The sequence below is a fragment of the Haemaphysalis longicornis genome, unplaced genomic scaffold, assembly GCF_048455015.1.
Source record: "Haemaphysalis longicornis isolate Haplotype H1 unplaced genomic scaffold, Haemaphysalis longicornis Haplotype H1 scaffold_1, whole genome shotgun sequence".
Lineage (NCBI taxonomy): Eukaryota > Metazoa > Arthropoda > Arachnida > Ixodida > Ixodidae > Haemaphysalis > Haemaphysalis longicornis.
In genome coordinates, this window is record NW_027526203.1 from 254,607,503 (window position 1) to 254,624,481 (window position 16,979).

Consider the following 16,979-nt stretch of genomic DNA (forward strand, 5'->3'; position numbering starts at 1 on the left):
ATCGTATCATGGAAGGTCTTAAATAGCTGAACATCGTTGCTTAACTTTTTATTAACGTCATCAGAACACCTTTTTAGTGGGAATGTAGCAACGCTGTAACAAGTTCATTCGTTAATCAGCAGGACTATTTATTGCACAGTCCTAGAACATGGAAATGTTGTTCATTAACGGCAGATATTGGTATAGTGTGTTGTGTATACATAACAGGTTCAGCTTTCCAGATCATTGCTGCTCTTTCAGGGGTGATTACTCTGAAGATATTTAGTGCATATGCCAAGTATTTCCGGACAGCTAATACTGAGGATGAACGCTTTATTTGGGCGCAGTTTCAAGTTTGCCTCTACGAGCTTCCAGAGCCATTTAAACTACCCCATTGAAACGTATGGGCAGTAACTTTTGACGACGAATTGCAAAGAAACTATTTGGAGCTCCGCAAAGTGTTTTACAATGTGTCTATCCTAGGCAACTTCTTGATCAAGGGAAATATTCATTTTAGTAGATTCCTGAGCGGACGGAATGTTGAGCGAGGAAGCTGTGCGTACGTGTGCGTGTGCGTGCATGTGCGCGTGTGTGCACGACAGAAAATAGTTGGCGGGATCGCTTCCAGGATGAATCAAGGGCGGAGTTTTTTCGCTGTAAGAGCAATCAAGGGGAAAGGCAGGAAAGATTGTACAAGTGACCCTGTCAGATGTACCGTTTTTAATGTCTTCATTTACATGGTTTGCTCAGCCTGATACAAAATAAAATCATAAACCATTTTCACAAAGCTAGAAAAACTCCGGACGCAGGCATGCACTGAACGATAAACGAACTCCTGTTTTTTCCATCGCGCAAATAACCAATCAACTCGTATATCCTCGGAATTGTCACTCACCGAGGCTCGATTCGTTCTGATGGGTACTGGGATGTATCTCGGCCAAGCTGACCAGCAGAGTAGCTTGGAGTGCCATCACTCTTAATCCAAATCAGACGTGCAGTTTTACGCCCTAAACCCTACGTGCGGATATGCTTCCCCGCAAAGCCCTCTGGTGACGAATCACTACGACCGAAGTTCAAAATTTCCCGAATTACTGCTAACGGCTTGACTTGGCAGCATGATACGCCCTGCAGCACTACGCAGGTCAATCATGGCGTTTTGCGGTGCTCTAACTGCGAGACTTAGTCAAATACCTGTTGACGTGCAAATAGTCTCCGCCCGCAGTTCGCCTGTCAGTGCCTCATATTTGATCTAGAGTAATTAATGGGTAAGTACAAATGATCGCAGTGCGTCTGATCCATCCCCTTGCGCTGTCGGACCTCCCGCCTCCAGCGAGAGCTTTACGACGTCGCGGGAGCCCTCGAAGACTCGAGCCGCTCTCGCCCCGACGCCTCCCTTGACGCGCGCGCTGGCTGCCGGAAGGCACGGTGACCACCGCGGCGATCTATATGTGCCAGGGGAGCGTGAGCCCCTCGCAGGGGACCCAGATCGGCCCATTAATCTGAAGCCGCGTCGCATGACGCCCGCAGGGCTCTTCATCCTCCGCCGCCGCTGCAGTCCCCGAGCCGCCTTGGGCGCCCATGCGCTGACGCTTTGATGAGTGCGCGCCAGGCTGGCTGGCCTTCTTCGGGCCGCACGAACGCGCTGCACACGTTTATTTTTCCTTCATTTTTCGTTTTTTTTTTTCTTTCAGCCCGCAACTTCTTGCGATAGCCGGCGCGTTAATCCGCTAGCAAATGTCGAGACGAGCTGTCCGAGTGCCCATGGTTGATGGCCGCGCTAGGAAACTTGGGCAATCACTCAGAAGAGATAATTAAATTCTCATACGCGCCTTCCGTTAATTTGTCTAGCAGCCGCGACCGAGAATACTTCGCGGAAATAAAGTGTTCGCTTTTCTGTATACGAAGTCAGCGTAACATCGGTGAATACACGTCTGTTATTTAGCCGTAGACGTTTCTGTGCCGTCCTCATGTCACGGTAAAAGAAAGAAAGAAAGAAAGAAAGAAAGCAAGAAAGAAAGAAGGAAAGAAAAAAAGAAAAAAGAAAGAAAGAAAGAAACTGATAGTAGGTGATGAAAATAAAAATAACTTATAATAAAACAAAAACGATAATAAAATATTAATAGATAATAGTTCACTGTTAATAAAATATTTGCGGAAGTAGCTATGAGAGTTAATTTAATGAAAGTAGTTGCCTAAATGGAATACATTACCTTCTAATATTGGTACAGTGGTCAACTCAGTGATGTTTCCAACCTGCCCATCCAACGCTTTTCAGGAGGAGCAAACCTTTCGCAAACCTCGCACGAATTTTATCCCTTGTCAGTCATGTGTCGTCGCGACAGCTCAGTTAGGCGGCTGCCAATCGCACAAACGAGGTTCCGTGACATCATAGAAAAGTTGCGGGAAATTGGCTAGGGGGTCGCGACTGCTTCACACGTTTTCTTTAATATCTCCGTTATTTGTTCGAAGATTGCGATCATATTGGTATCATTGTTCTCGGGACTAAGTGGTCTTTCTAATAAACCCAACTTGTATTTTGTCTTCATGGCTCCTTTAATAACCCTACCATGATTGCTGCTTTTCCCTTCTCATTGGCATTAACGTATCATACTGCGTCTCTTTCCATGTGTATGCCCCGTTTTAGATGCGACTGCATCTCATTCACTCCCCTTGTCCCTGCATCCGGCGTCGTCGGCGTTGTTGTCGGCGTCCGCCCCTCCCCCATTCTCCTCGCCGCGTGAGCTGCGCTCTCCGCCGCTCACCCCCCCTCCTCTCCGATAGCGAACACTCTCTCGCGAGGGGCATTGGATTGGATTCGATTGGATTGGCTTGGATTGGCTTGTCTTGGCTTGGATTGGATTTGGCTTGGATTGCATTAAAGTGGATTGTGTTGGATTGTGTTGCGTCATAGACGCGGCAGACGCACTGGCGCCGGCGCGTCCCCTCACCGTTATGCGCGCTATAAAACGCGGTGCCTGCGCCGCTCCGCTCCATCGTTCCAGCGCCGTTCCTCCGCTGTCCAACGCTGCAACGTGAACCCCCTATGCGTCGCATCTACACAGGGGTTCCCGCGAGGGGAGGTGGGAGTTTTTTTGCCCTTCTGTTCACTCATTTTCGCGCTTTTATTTCTTTACCTAACTCAGGAAATCCTTTGAATTGATTGTAAGCACCCCCAATTTCTGCAAAATACCCAATACCCGCGTATACTGTGCAGCAGCGTAGCTTCTCGACAGCTTCAATGCTTTTGGACTTGGCTATTACGCTTTACCCGGAGGGCATATCGGGTGAAACAAGTCATGGCGAAATACTTACGTTCCTACGTACGCGAGCACATGTACAGTGGAACCTCCCATTCTCTTAGAGAAAATCCAAACAAACTGGTAATCTATCACACGTTTTTCACCAAACCGGGAAAACAAAACGCAACAACCAGGAAAACGCAGCAGTGAGGGAACCTTCGAAAATGAACGAAAACAGCGTAGCTTTGACTAGCAACTGTGTATTTCTGCAACTTTGGCTTTCAAACCTTAAAGAACTCGAGAAAGTAGGAATGCTGCTTTTTGCGATCGCAGGAAAACACCGCGCGTGGCAATACAAGGTCCCCAGCGATGTCGACTCTCTTCCGCACTGGCTGCTTGTCTACTGCGTTTAGTACGTCAGGCTTTTCCGGGAGGGAAAGCGCCTCCCGATTTTGCGACGCCGTCAGGGCGCGACAAAGTTCGCGGTTGCCATTTAAACGGTGTTCTCAAAGCTGAATCACACGATGACGACGAGAGCGCGTGCTATTCTTGCAATGGCGCTTTTATGGCAAACACGCACTTCCGGAATTCGGAAGTAAACTTCCGTTGTAAGCGCAGTGATGATAATGATAGCATAGAGTAACATAGGGCCACCTAGTGGTGACGAATCGCACCCGCGTGCGGCTTCATGCAGTCAGTTCCGTAGCTAAGCCTGGCCAAGGCTCGTCAAACGTCAAAATGGCGGTCCGCGCATTTTGACACTCCGAACCCGACCAGGCGGTTTCGGAGTGTCAGATTGGGCGAATGATTCGGGAACGCCCTGTGAGCCACGACGTAACAGTGAGGATTATAATACATGGGACTCTATGTGACCTGCGCGGGGACCAGACAAAAACAACGTAGCAGCCGGGAAAACGCAGCACTCGGGGATCACTGAAACGCGGCTAATATCAGAGTCCGTCAGGAAACGCACACGCACAAGCGCCTGCATGTGCATGTTTATGCGTGAGTGCGTGCGTGTGTGTGCGTGATAGCCGAGAAGATCTTCGTTACAATCTTTCTCAGATAAATTATGGATTAAGTCACCGCGTTTATTCTTTTTTTTAGTTCTAAATAGCGCATAGGAAAAGACGCCCTGAGGGGTCAATAGAACATACTGTGTTCAGTTATGAAGTTGATTGATTGTGGGGTTTAACGCGCCGACGCAACGCAGGCGATGAGGCGCGCCGTAGTGGAGGGCTCCGGATTAATTTTGACCACCTGGGGATCTTTATCGTGCGCCGAAATCTCGTACACACGGGCGTTTTTGCTTTTCGCCTCCATCAGAAAAGCGGCCGCCGCGGCCGGGAATCGAACCCGCGACCTCGTGCTCAGTCAGTTATGAAGTGCTGCCTGGTTGGGTAGAAAATAACGTCATCGAATGAGCTAGCCTACCAGCCTACAGTGAGGTTAGCTGTATACGGCTGGGAAGGCGTTGGGGGACACAAAACAGCACCACCTCGGGCCTACGAACCGAAGTCCGGACTTTAGGCTTCCACCCCACACTCTCACGCTCGCTGCGGTGAGGGTTGCCCCACCCTGGCTTCGTTCTACTGGGCGATACTGCAGCAAAGGGTGCTGAGGACCTTTGGGAGCGGACGGGGCGCCACTGGAACACTATAGAAAGAATTCGTCGAGCGAGGGCAGCTTAGCGTGCTGGTCGATGAGCACTCATGCATTAAATAGGATATCATAGGATTAAGCGCGAGATTAGAAAAACAGGCGAGGCCTTTAAGGGCGTTGAATAGCGCTCGTTTTGTTGTTGTTGTTTCCCAGGGCATCGACAAAAGAAGGAGCTGGAGTAGGATGCTTGATCAACAAAGATAGCAGATGATGCGAAGGAATTGCACAACATTAGCGAGGTGGTCCCGGCCGTTGTGATTAAGCAAAATAGCACGCAAGAGGTGAAGGTAGCACAAACCTCTGCACCAACATGTCGCTACGTAGATGAGATTGTTCGCAGTTTTTACGAGGATGTTGAATCGGCAATGAATGAAGGGAACACACAGTACACCAGTGTGGCGGAAAACTCTATAGCGCGAAAATAGGAGGGAAGTAGGGAGGTGAGCGTGCTTAAAAAAATCCTTGGACTAGGTATAGCTGTGGTGATAAACTGATTTGCGGAACTGCATTCTTCCGGAAGAGAGGATACAAGAAACACATACAGGGAAAAAGCCCCAACGACAAAAAAACACACACAAATATCACCATTATAAGCGCCAATCCGTGGACATGACGTCCGAAGCGCTAGGTTGGAAGCAGTAATCCCAGTATGGTAAGGTAAAATTAGCCCATATCTCAGATAGAAAGGGTGAACGCAGCAAAAAGAAGGAAACTACACTAGCAGTCAGTGAGAGACGGGGCACACGAGATTAGTAAAGTGCGCACAGAACAAATTCTCCGAAATAACCGGAAAGGGTGAAATTGGCGTAGACATATTAAATTGCAACCTAACTAAGGTGACCTCGGAATCAGCACCAGCTGTGGGAGGAAGAGAACATCCAAACAAACTGGTAATCTATATCAGAAAACGAGCGAACTTATATAGAAACGCGTGATTATGAATTCAAGTGACAAGAGCGAGGGAGCAAATCAAATTGGCGGAGTTGTCGAAATTGTTTAGACGAAGCAAAGTTAGCGGCATTTGGGCCCACTCCATGGAAAACGCTGAATAAACATTAGAACTAGGAGGGAGCTCAAGGTCGCCCAAAATTCCAATTCTTCAATTATGAATTCATGGTTGATGCATGCATGCGTCGGGGACCGAGAAGGGGCTGCCAATTTTCATTCCCAACTGTTCAAAATTTCATTCGGCTCTAAATACAGTGCTCCTCGCTACTTCTCTTGGCGGCCTCGTTTACTGATAAGATAAGGCAGAGTTACCCCCTTTTTTTTCTTGAGTCGAATAAATCACTTCGTCAATATAAGCGTCTTAGCCCGGCGAAAACAAATTATGTTGCCGCTGACGGTCGCACGTGCGTGTAAAGCAGCTGAACCCTTTTGCACGCCAGTTCGCCCGCTGGGTTCTTGTTATCCCAGTTGCCGCTGTTCGTGCGGCGCGTATTTCGTGCGGGGCGCGACGTGAGCCGACCGCATACACACACCCCGCGCTAAGCAATAATAGCTATAGCGCGCCGCATCGCACGCCGGCTGTGATGTTCCGTCGTGCCGAATTCATTACCGAATCGACCTGATGTGCAAATATTGGCCCTGCGGCGAAGAACGCTGGCGCCATTCAGTGCGTGTATCCCCACCCTGTTTTTCAGCCTGCTAGATCGCGGGCGTACCGAATATAAACAACGTCAAGCAAATCAGAAGGTGACAGTATACACCGCGCTAAGGGATCCGCCCCGATGTTTTCGCGACATCCCCGTGGTTTCCGAAAAACAAAATTCGTAGCAATCCGCCACGGCGCATGCGAATAGGTCGCCCAAAATTCCAATTTTCGTTTTAAAAAGACCCTGAACTAAGTGGTAAACGTTGCATAATTCGTTCCTGATGAAGTTTGAAAACGCGCACGCCCCGTTCTGGACTTTTTAAAATAAGGCCCGAAGACATTATTTTTGTCAAATGGTACAAACCACAGGCTAAAAATTTTAGAGGTTCCCAGAAGAAAAGTCAGAAGTGGAACCTCAGCGATGCAGGACGCCAGCCATATGTGTCAGTGCAGTTTCGGTGGCTCACTGCACTGCCTTTCCGGGCGCCGTTACAGCCTTCGAGGTGCCCTTCCCGAGAGCGAGGGTTCCAACTTTGCTGTCACGAGCAAACATGTTCCGGTACATTTGAAGGCAAAATTAATTTTGCTAGTACCTAATAATTATTTTTGCTGGGAAATATCTGGGAGGTCCACTCTTCAAGATGTTCGCGGGTCTGCTTCGCATCAACGCAGCTGAAAAATCCATCACAGCCAGCAAAGGGGCGCAGTGGGCCAATGACGAAGCTCAGCATATGACTTTTTTCGAAAATTTGGCTGTTGATCGGAAATCACGCATTGTCATACTAATCGTTTGTCTGATCTCTTTGTTCGTTAAACGATTTTTCGGTCAGGCGCATTGTGGCGAAGCATTTCCACGGAAACTTTTTTAAGAGTCTTATTTCACAATGCAGAGGGGTTTATATACGCAGTAGGGCTGATGCGCCCTCTTTGAGCGAAGCTTATATAGCTAGGGCTCCATGTACTTTTCACGCCTGCCAATACAAAGTCGCTTGTCTTTGAAGCGCACGCCGTTGGAAAACGAACGTTTTAGTGTGTGTGTGCTATTATCACGCAGTCACCAGCGAAGTCGCACGCCGTTCAAAACATTGATTTGAACCTCAAGCCTCTACCCCCATCACTTGGATATGCACTGTGATTAGATTAGTTAATAATAATAATAATAGTTTTCAAGTTCAAAAAAAAAAGGATTTCGACCTCAAGCTTATATATATATACGTCTCATCACATGGATATACATTTTGAGTAGATTACTTATCAATAGCCCCTGTTAACGGAAGAACGACCGAAGCGAGACCTTGGCCATGGCTACCCTTCGCGGGGACGACAACTTTACTAACACTGTTAACGGAAGAACGAGAGAAGCGAGACCTGGGCCATGGCTGCCCTTCGCGGGGACGACAGATTTAATGACACGGTCTACACGATGATGGTGACTGATTGGCGCATACCCATCGGGAGATTCAACATCCTCCCGCGCCCGCAACATCCTGGCTTCTGTTACTGCGCTGTTACTGCGTCTCAACCAAAAATCGCCGTGGTTCTCTGACGTTTCTTTTCGAGCGATGCCCGAACTGAGTCCCACCGTCCATTAAAAAGCTTGAGTGGATCCTCGGGCTCCTTGCAGACACGCGCTGTTGCTCCGGTCCTGACATATTTTCGACTTCTCCACGCTGGGTCGCCCATCTAGATTTGCCAGTTTCGTTGAGTCTCTGTTATGTCTCCTTTTGCTTCTCAACTTCCAGCGGACTCCTAGAAAGTCTTGATAGTCGGGGTGCCTTGGACCTCCAGGGAACGAATGCTTGTTTTGGATGCGCAGGCTGACACGATCATGACGGTGCCCAAATGTCGCCAAATTCTTCGTCGGCTCAAAACGGCTGATCATACCTGTCCCTCCGCACGCGAGAAAATTGCTGCGAGGATGAACAAGAAGTCCACAATCCTAATGTTTCGGTTTCGTTTCGCAACTTGAATCCGTGTAAAGCTGTCATGAAGTGCTTTCCCCTCTTGCGTTTCCAACGGTGCATCTGCCGTCGTACAACTTTCAGCAGAGCATGGCGCCGCCAAGCCGAGGGGAACGGCGCCAAAACTAGGCGTCCAGCTCGCTGAAACGTTTCGCGAATCCAGCAGGTCGTCTGTAGAAAGTGTAGTGGGAGCGGTGTCGGTAAATTATCCATTTTTCGGTGTTGCGGTCCCCCCTGAGCAGCGAGTCTAGCGGTGTTCGCAAATGGCTCTTGTGCCTGGCTCGGATTCGCTTTTCGATAGTTTGCGATTCCACCGTACTTATTTTTGTGCTTGGGGTTCGGTCACAATACGGCTTTACGGTTTCTTCATACGCAGCCGAAGCGATCAGCCAGCGTGATTCCGCTTCTAGGCCTTCAGGTGGATGGAACGGCTCAGACTCCTGGATGGGTGCGACCTCGCGCGCTGCTGCAACGTTTGGTGCTAGCCGGTTTTCACAAATTTCCGGTAACGCTTCACCCCTCAAGAAGTTCGGAAAAAGGGTGTACTCGAACTGAGGCTCACACGATAGTTGCTCTATGATTTCGTTCACGCCGTTTACTTCACGCGTTCTGTCATGTACTTGGACGGGAGCAGCGGAGTTGTCCTTGTATGCGGCTGGCGTGGCCTCGCGTTCTTCACAGTTGTTCTTTGCCTGAACGCTCGACGCTACCTCGCTGCTGGCTCTCGCGTTGTCAATATCTGGTACGTGGCTGTGGGCCGTCGTCTCGACACGGCACCGATACCCCTTGCACCCACGTGGCTCACCGTTGAAGGTTGAAACCTGCAGCATCGGCAGCACAACTCGCGAAGTCGACGTGTGCGAGCTGACGTGGGAGGTGTCGTGTGGACGGTGTGAAGTTCTCTTTCCGGTAACATTAATGCCGGCTGCCCGCAGATCGTTCAAAGTCGATCGCAACCGACTGAGGGCTCCGCATATCCTTTCCTGATAGTGCATTACGTCGTAAAAATCATGCTCAAACTCATCTCCTTCGAGAAGCTCACCTATCGCCATGTTCAGCTCGTTAAGTTCAGTGTCCTTCTTTTCCAGCTCGTTAATAGCCAACTGCAAGTCCAACGCAGACGGTGACGGAACTTGCCGGAGCTCAGTCGCTGCCTTTAGCAGCCTCGAGACCGCAGCGCGCAGAACCTTCCGCAACGAACGCAGGGTGTCCAGGTCATCACCAGCTTGGTACTCGGGGGAAGTACAGTTGCTCCCAAGCGGGGTACCCTGGACGTGACGGTGCGTATCTGCGTCCCGTTGGAGGTTCCGGTCAGTCGTAGGTGGGCGGTCAGGGCCAGCCATGCCGACCTCCGGCTGAGGGCGGGGCTGATCAGCGGAACAGTCGAAATCGCGGGGTTCTAGGTACCTCAAGCCGGAGGGGACGTAGGTGGTCTCCTTCGTCGTCGCGTGCGGTCATCCTCCCGGGTTTAACGGCACCAGAAAATGTTAACGGAAGAACGACTGAAGCGAGACCTTGGCCATGGCTACCCTTCGCGGGGACGACAACTTTACTAACACTGTTAACGGAAGAACGAGAGAAGCGAGACCTGGGCCATGGCTGCCCTTCGCGGGGACGACAGATTTAATGACACGGTCTACACGATGATGGTGACTGATTGGCGCACACCCATCGGGAGATTCAACAGCCCCATTTGCAAGAACAGTATACTTTCAGTATACTGGCTACCACCCCCAAGCACAGGAAAAAATTACACTGACATAAATACCCCAGAAAGTGGAGGGGGAAAATAGCCCCGCCGGTAGCGTAGTGGTAATCGCACCAGACCGGTATTCTGGAGGTCGTGGGTTCGGATCCCACCTGGCGGGCATTTTTTCTCCACTTTCTTTCTTTCCAAATTCTTTATCTGTTTCAATGACCTACCACATCCTCCCCTTCGATTTCCGAGGTTTTCTTGACTGCCAAACTTTATTTCTGTCTTATTTTCAACGAGCCCCTCATTTCCAATATATATATATATATATATATATATATATATATATATATATATATATATATATATATATATATATATATATATATATATATATATATATATAAATATATATAAATATATATATATATATATATATATATATATATATATATATATATATATATATATATAAATATATATATATATATATATATATATATATATATATATATATATATATATATATATATATATATATATATATATATCATCAGCCTATCTACGCCCACTGCAGGGCAAAGGCCTATCCCATTATTCTCCAATTACCTCGGTCCTGTGCCAACTGTGACCAATTTATCCCCGTAAACTTCTTAATCTCATCTGCCCATCTAACTTTCTGCCGCCCCCTGCAACGCTTGCCTTCTCTAGGGATCCACTCTGTTACCCTTAATGACCAGCGGTTATCTTGCCTTCGCATTACATGCCCTGCCCACGTCCATTTCTTCTTCTTAATTTCTACTAATATGTCTAACACCAGTTTGCTCCCTGACCCACTCCGCTCTCTTCTTGTCCCGTAATGTTACACCTATCATTTTTCGCTCCATTGCCCGCTGAGTCGTTCTCAATTTAAGTTGAACCCTCTTAGTGAGCCTCCAAGTTTCTGCCCCATAGGTGAGTACCGGTAAGATGCAGCTGTCATACACTTTCTTCTTCGGCGACAATGGTAGGCTGCTATTCATTATCTGAGAATGTCTGCCATATGCACCCCACCCCATTCTGATCCTTCTAATTATCTCTGCCTCATGGTTGGGATCTGGGGTCACAACTTGGCCTAAGTAGATATATTCGCTTACCACTTCCACTGCCTCGCCACCTATCTCAAACTGCTGTGCTGTCCCGAGGTTATTGATCATTACTTTAGTTTTCTGCATATTCATTTTCAGGCCCACGGTTCTACTCTGTTCGCCCAGTGCGGAAAGCATGCTTTGCAATTCGTCCCCCGAGTTACTAAGCAAGGCAACGTCATCAGCAAATCTGAAGTTACTGAGGTATTCTCCATTAACCCTTACTCCCACCTGTTCCCAATCCAACGTTCTGAATACTTCTTGTAAGCATGCTGTGAATAACATTGGAGAGATTGTGTCTCCTTGTCTGACACCCTTCCTTATAGGTATTTTACTGCTCTCCTTATGGAGGATGATGGTAGCTGTGGACCCATTGTAGATATCCTCTAGTATTCTTACATAATGCTCATCTACCCCCTGGTTCCGTAATGTCTGAATACACACACACACATATATATATATATATATATATATATATATATATATATATATATATATATATATATATATATATATATATATATATATATATATATATATATATATATATATATATATATATATGCGCACGAGACAGGCTCCCCCTCCATCATCCTTTTACAGCTGCTGAGGTTGGAGCATTTCAAGGCATTTGAAGTTTTTAAGTTTCTTGAGTAGCAGTGACGTCACTCAGGCCGCATCGCGGCTATTGGTGGGCTTCCCTTCAATTGCAGCTACAAATTCGTAAACAAAACTGCAATACAAGCAAAACAGAGACCAGAAGAGGTATGTTTATGCTGCGGCGAGCAAATTGCACAGTGCCGCTCTGTGCTGGCGACAACCATACGTTTCGTGCTTTCAGGCACAAATGCGAGAGGTGGAAGACCATTGGAAGATTTATTGTCAGCGGTGGAAGACCATTTAAAAGTGCTTTCAAATTGTTCCATTCTAGAAAAAGTCCGTGAGTCTGGTTCTCCACAATGCACCTAAAAGACCGACGACTGCGACAAGAGGGGCAAAGTAAGGCAATAACGAGGCCCGGCATGAGATTGGACTCGAAAAATATGTTCTGCGTTGTTACGCCACGCGTCAATGACATTTTGCGTTGCGTGATGTAACAGCCAGGATCAAATTTTTGAGTCCAATCATATGTTCGGCATCGTCACGCGCAAAATTTTCTCCCTTAGGACCAACCACTGCACATTATTTTTGTGGTAATTCACACCCACGGGCATTTTCTTAGAGTGCAGAGATAACCAATATCAATTCTGCACACGCTTGGCAAATATAGAATAATAATAACGCAGTGACATAAATATGAAATTCCGACCATCCAAAAGTATCGACTGATTTCAGAGCATTTGGTTTCAGCGCTCGGAAATATTACGGAACAGAGTAACGCCGGTGTATGGGATGAAGGGCTCTAGGGGGATGAACGGACGCCTGGTGACTCACCCTGTATACGTCTTCTACATTGACATACCCTAAAATAAGGCGCAGCAACGTAGCGCCCATGGTTCTGGTGCCGCTGCTTCCTTAATCGTTGACGGACATAGCAAAGTGCACCACCGCTTACACAACTCGAACGCAGTGTTCCTAGTATAGCTCCATAAAAAGCTGCTTGCAAAAGCCAGAGAGAGAGAGAGAGAGAGAGAGAGAGAGAGAGAGAGAGAGAGAGAGAGAGAGAGAGAGAGAGAGAGTTTGGAGGGTGCGGGAAAGGAATGGGTCGTCTGTGGTAAGGGATGCCAGTTTTCACCACTCGTTACCGGTGCTTCTCGGGTGTGAATTGCGTGCGGCAGCGCACTTAGGCGGCGAACATCGATTTAAGCAAGCGCGCGTCGATCAAAGGTCGGAAAGGCGCGGCCGCCATAACGTTGGCTCGTCCAGGACTGCAGAAAGGTCTGCTTTCCTTTTTTTTCCCCCCCTTTTACTTCTTTTTCCTTCCTTCTTTATTTTTCTTTTTTATTTCCATATTTCTTCCATTCTGCTTTCTTTCTGCGCAATTCATGCATGTATTTTTTTCCTTCCTTGCTTCCTTGATCGTTGTTCCCTTATTACTGTTTTATTTAGTTCCTTTGAATTTTCCGGTTGCGCCTTCCCCCTTTACTTTTTTAGTGCGAAAGCCCTATTAGCCTACCTCGGCTGATTCCGCGGATGTAGAAACTCAGACACTTGGTCATTCGTATTTTCTGGTTTATAAGTCGCTTGCGCAAAGGTTGATGTGCAGCAGGAAGAAGGGCGACGCGGGTATGCAGTGGCCGGACGTTAGGACTAACGTCACGCTATGAGATCTAGTGGCGCCCAGCCAACAGGTACCCGCAGCTCGACGGGCAATAAATCTGACGTTGCTTGGCATGTCGTTAGGCTTGGCTGTCGTTACATGTTACAAACGACAGTACCGTTACTAACGACGGAACAAACCCGCATGGCATGTCATGCAAAAAGTGGCGAAGATCCTAACTGCAAAGACTATCAGAGCATCGCACTATCCGGCCATCAGTACCGGCATTAGCGTCATCAATCCCTACTGTCCCCAAGGATAATGGTACATACAGGATGTGCACCGATTACAGACTTGGGAACTCCTAGGCGGACTTGCTTTCATAACCAATGGCAGGAATAGATGATGCCATCAATAAGACAGACGGTTCCTCCTGGTTTGTTCGACTACATCTGTGCAAAGGGAATCGGTACGTATCGCTTCAAGAAAATACAAGCGCTTCACTGCTTCCGTAGCTCATTTAGGTACGTACAGATACAACCTGACGAAGATTTTTTCCAACCTAACTTCCATTAGGTTGGAAAAATTCTAGCCTCTGGTTCCAGAAAATTATGGACACTGTCCTCCAAGATGAGTTATCTGGGCATTTTTGTGGAGCATCACTTCCTAGGGGGGACCGGCTGGCAACGGGTCATGAGCTATTGACAACGGCCCACTGACTCCGGGTTCGTGAAAACCTCTTGGAGTATTACAGATCAGCTGTCTCCTAATGAAGAGGCTACGTCACGAGGATCCGGTCTAGGGCTGTTTGCACAATAAGGTTTTCTGATTCGCCCTTCTCTCTAGGTCAAACAATTTTCCCAGGCTCCACTCCTCTCCCAACGTATCCACCATCGTCAATCGTGCTTGTGTCATGGGTGCGCGGTCACGCCAGTATTACCGTCAGCATTACGTGCATAATTTCTCGGTCCTGTCATCTTCTGCCCTTCTCCCAAGAGATCTGTTGGCGGGTAAATAAAACCTCTGACACCGAACTCTAGTCATCGTCTTACCACGTGCAGTTCCAGTTCCTCGAGACCTCATCAGGGAAGAGGAAGCTGTCCAAACGGAGGGTCCTGTTAGATGTGTCCCTCACGCGAGTCCGCACGCATGGATGGAAAAGGACCCCCGCAGAACAATCATACGCCCCACCTGCTCTGACGCTACGGCAGACCTCCTCCATTTGATATTGGAATGGCATGGAACCCAGGACTGGAAACAAAACAAGTCGCGGGGCAGGTCTGTACTTGCGGCAGTGTCCGTTGCCCCCCTGTCCTGCCGGCCGCGCTCAACCGTACTCATTCGGGACGCTAAGCTGTTTTCTTGCATCTAACCCCAACTTTTCTTTTCATTCGCTAAGCCCTGAAACTACGAAGTAGGCGTACTTACAGCAAACACAGAAGAAAACAAAATAATTTTGTTCTAAAATATTACATTGTGTCTAATCCGGCATCAGATGGTGAAGGTGAGTTTAAAAATGGCTATAGACGTGTGTGAATGCAGCGAAGTGACAGTTCCTCGAATTCAGGGTGTGGTCCTGCCCGCCTTGAAGGCCTACGAAAGAAGCAAAGGTGGGCCAGATCTCCCCTTGGCCTCTCTCGTGTGCCTGCAGCCAGATAGTACCAGCATCGGAATCAACACGGCCTTGGAGTTCGACGAAGCAAATAGGTCTCCACTATAAGCATCGCGAAAAAGAAATCCGTTTGTGTTCCCGCTAACTATGTCTAAACGAAGAAGCCCGAGAGCTTGTCTTAGCCGAACGGCCCGCCCGACCGGTCGTACACCAGGTGCGGCCTTGCGAAACTCGGCGTCAGCGCGAGGGCAGAGCGGCAAAGGGCAATGCACGCACCGGGCGGCCGTCGAGAGAACGCAACGGGAAGGCACTGGGGCAGAGGTAAAAGAGCGCGCTGACAGCTCGCAACCCATTTTCCCTCCCAGTGCCTTCTCTCTGCCTCAAATGGCTCCTCCTCATCCTCCATTTCACCCCAGACGCTCCAAGGAAGCAGTTGGGTGTGTCTGTGAGGAGATGTGCATTGCACATTGGGCTTTCCCGCCTAATTATTTCGATAAACACGCACGCACGTACGCACGCACGTGCGCGCGCGCGCGTAAAGACAGCGTACATTTTTCAGCTCAAACTTCAACATTCAGTTAAAAGTTTCGTGTACCATTTCATTTATCTCCCCGTCTAGTACCGCGCTGTCTTAAAAAAAAATAGTCTTAGCCAACTCGTCCATTTTACCAACCTAATTATTTCCACGTAAAAATCTGCAGCAATCATTCAGTTAAAAGTTTCGTGTACCCCTTCATTTATCTCCCTGTCTAGTAACGCGCTGTTTCAAAGAAATGAGTCTTAACCAACTCGTCCCTTTTACCAACCTAATTATTTCCACATAAAAATCTACCGCTATTAAAACTGTCTAAAAAAATTGGGTCGTAAGTTGGCCCAAGGAAGCGGGTTCAGTTCCCCGCCGCGGCGGCCACTTTTCTAATGGAGGCGTAAAGCGAAAACGCTCGTGTGTTCGAGCTTTCGGAGCCCGTTAAAGGTCCCCAGGCGGTAAAAAGTAATCTGGATCCCTCCACTACGGCGCGCCTCATCGCCTGTGTAGTGTCGGCGCGTTAAACCTCATAATCAATCAATCAATCAATAAATCGAAAGTTGGTAGACAGATTAAGGAACCCATTCACCCTCCGGCTTTCTCTTTTCATTTAGACCTGCGGTCTAACACACAGTTTCCATTTTCAAACTGTAACGGATAGCCAAAAATGCAGTTTTAAGCGCATGCCCTTCAGTAGTTGTTCGATTGTCATCACGCCTGTAGGCACACAGACAATAAAGTCTGTGAGCTTTCTTGTAGCTTGCTCTTACTCGATGATTGGTCAGCTCGTGGGAACACTACTGTAGAATCTTGATCTTATCCCCTCAGAAGGGTGAATCTCGGCCATTAACACGGATGGAATGGCGTCTTTCGAAAACATTCTGCTCCCACAGGTCTTGCCCCATGCTGTGATGATTAATCATACTATTAAAGGGTGGATTTTCTTTAATACTAATCATTGCTCAATCGTACGCTTAAGGGGACCACACAGACAAAACATAAGTTTGGTTCATTAGAAAGATTGCCTCGTTATAATCATGCTGACGCCACTTTTAACGTAAACTTCGCTCAAATAAGTTATATAATCAGGAAAAAAGAGAATGGCAATGCGACTCGCTAGCTCATTTCCCGCACTAGAACATTTGACGTCATATGCACCGCCGTGTGATTGGATGAGGCCGGCAAAAGCAAACGCAAATTACGCAGATTTATAGGCTGGAGGAACGAGCTATTTTCGCTTAAGTGTGAATCATATTGATTTTATAGCAGTAAGATAACTGGGGCAATTCATGGAAGTGACGAAAGTACACGTAAACATATAAGTACCAGTGCGTACTGCTGTTGATACTGCGAGCACTATGCTTGTTATAGCTGCACAGCAGTGTG

At 47.9% G+C, this 16,979-nt stretch overlaps 1 protein-coding gene across 1 annotated transcript in view; it reads right to left on the reverse strand.

Moving 5' to 3' along the window:
- The window catches only part of LOC144144444 (lysosomal alpha-mannosidase-like), a 522,591-nt gene that overhangs the window by 164,231 nt on the left and 341,381 nt on the right, over window positions 1-16,979 (reverse strand). The gene's annotated exons all lie outside the window — the stretch shown is intronic.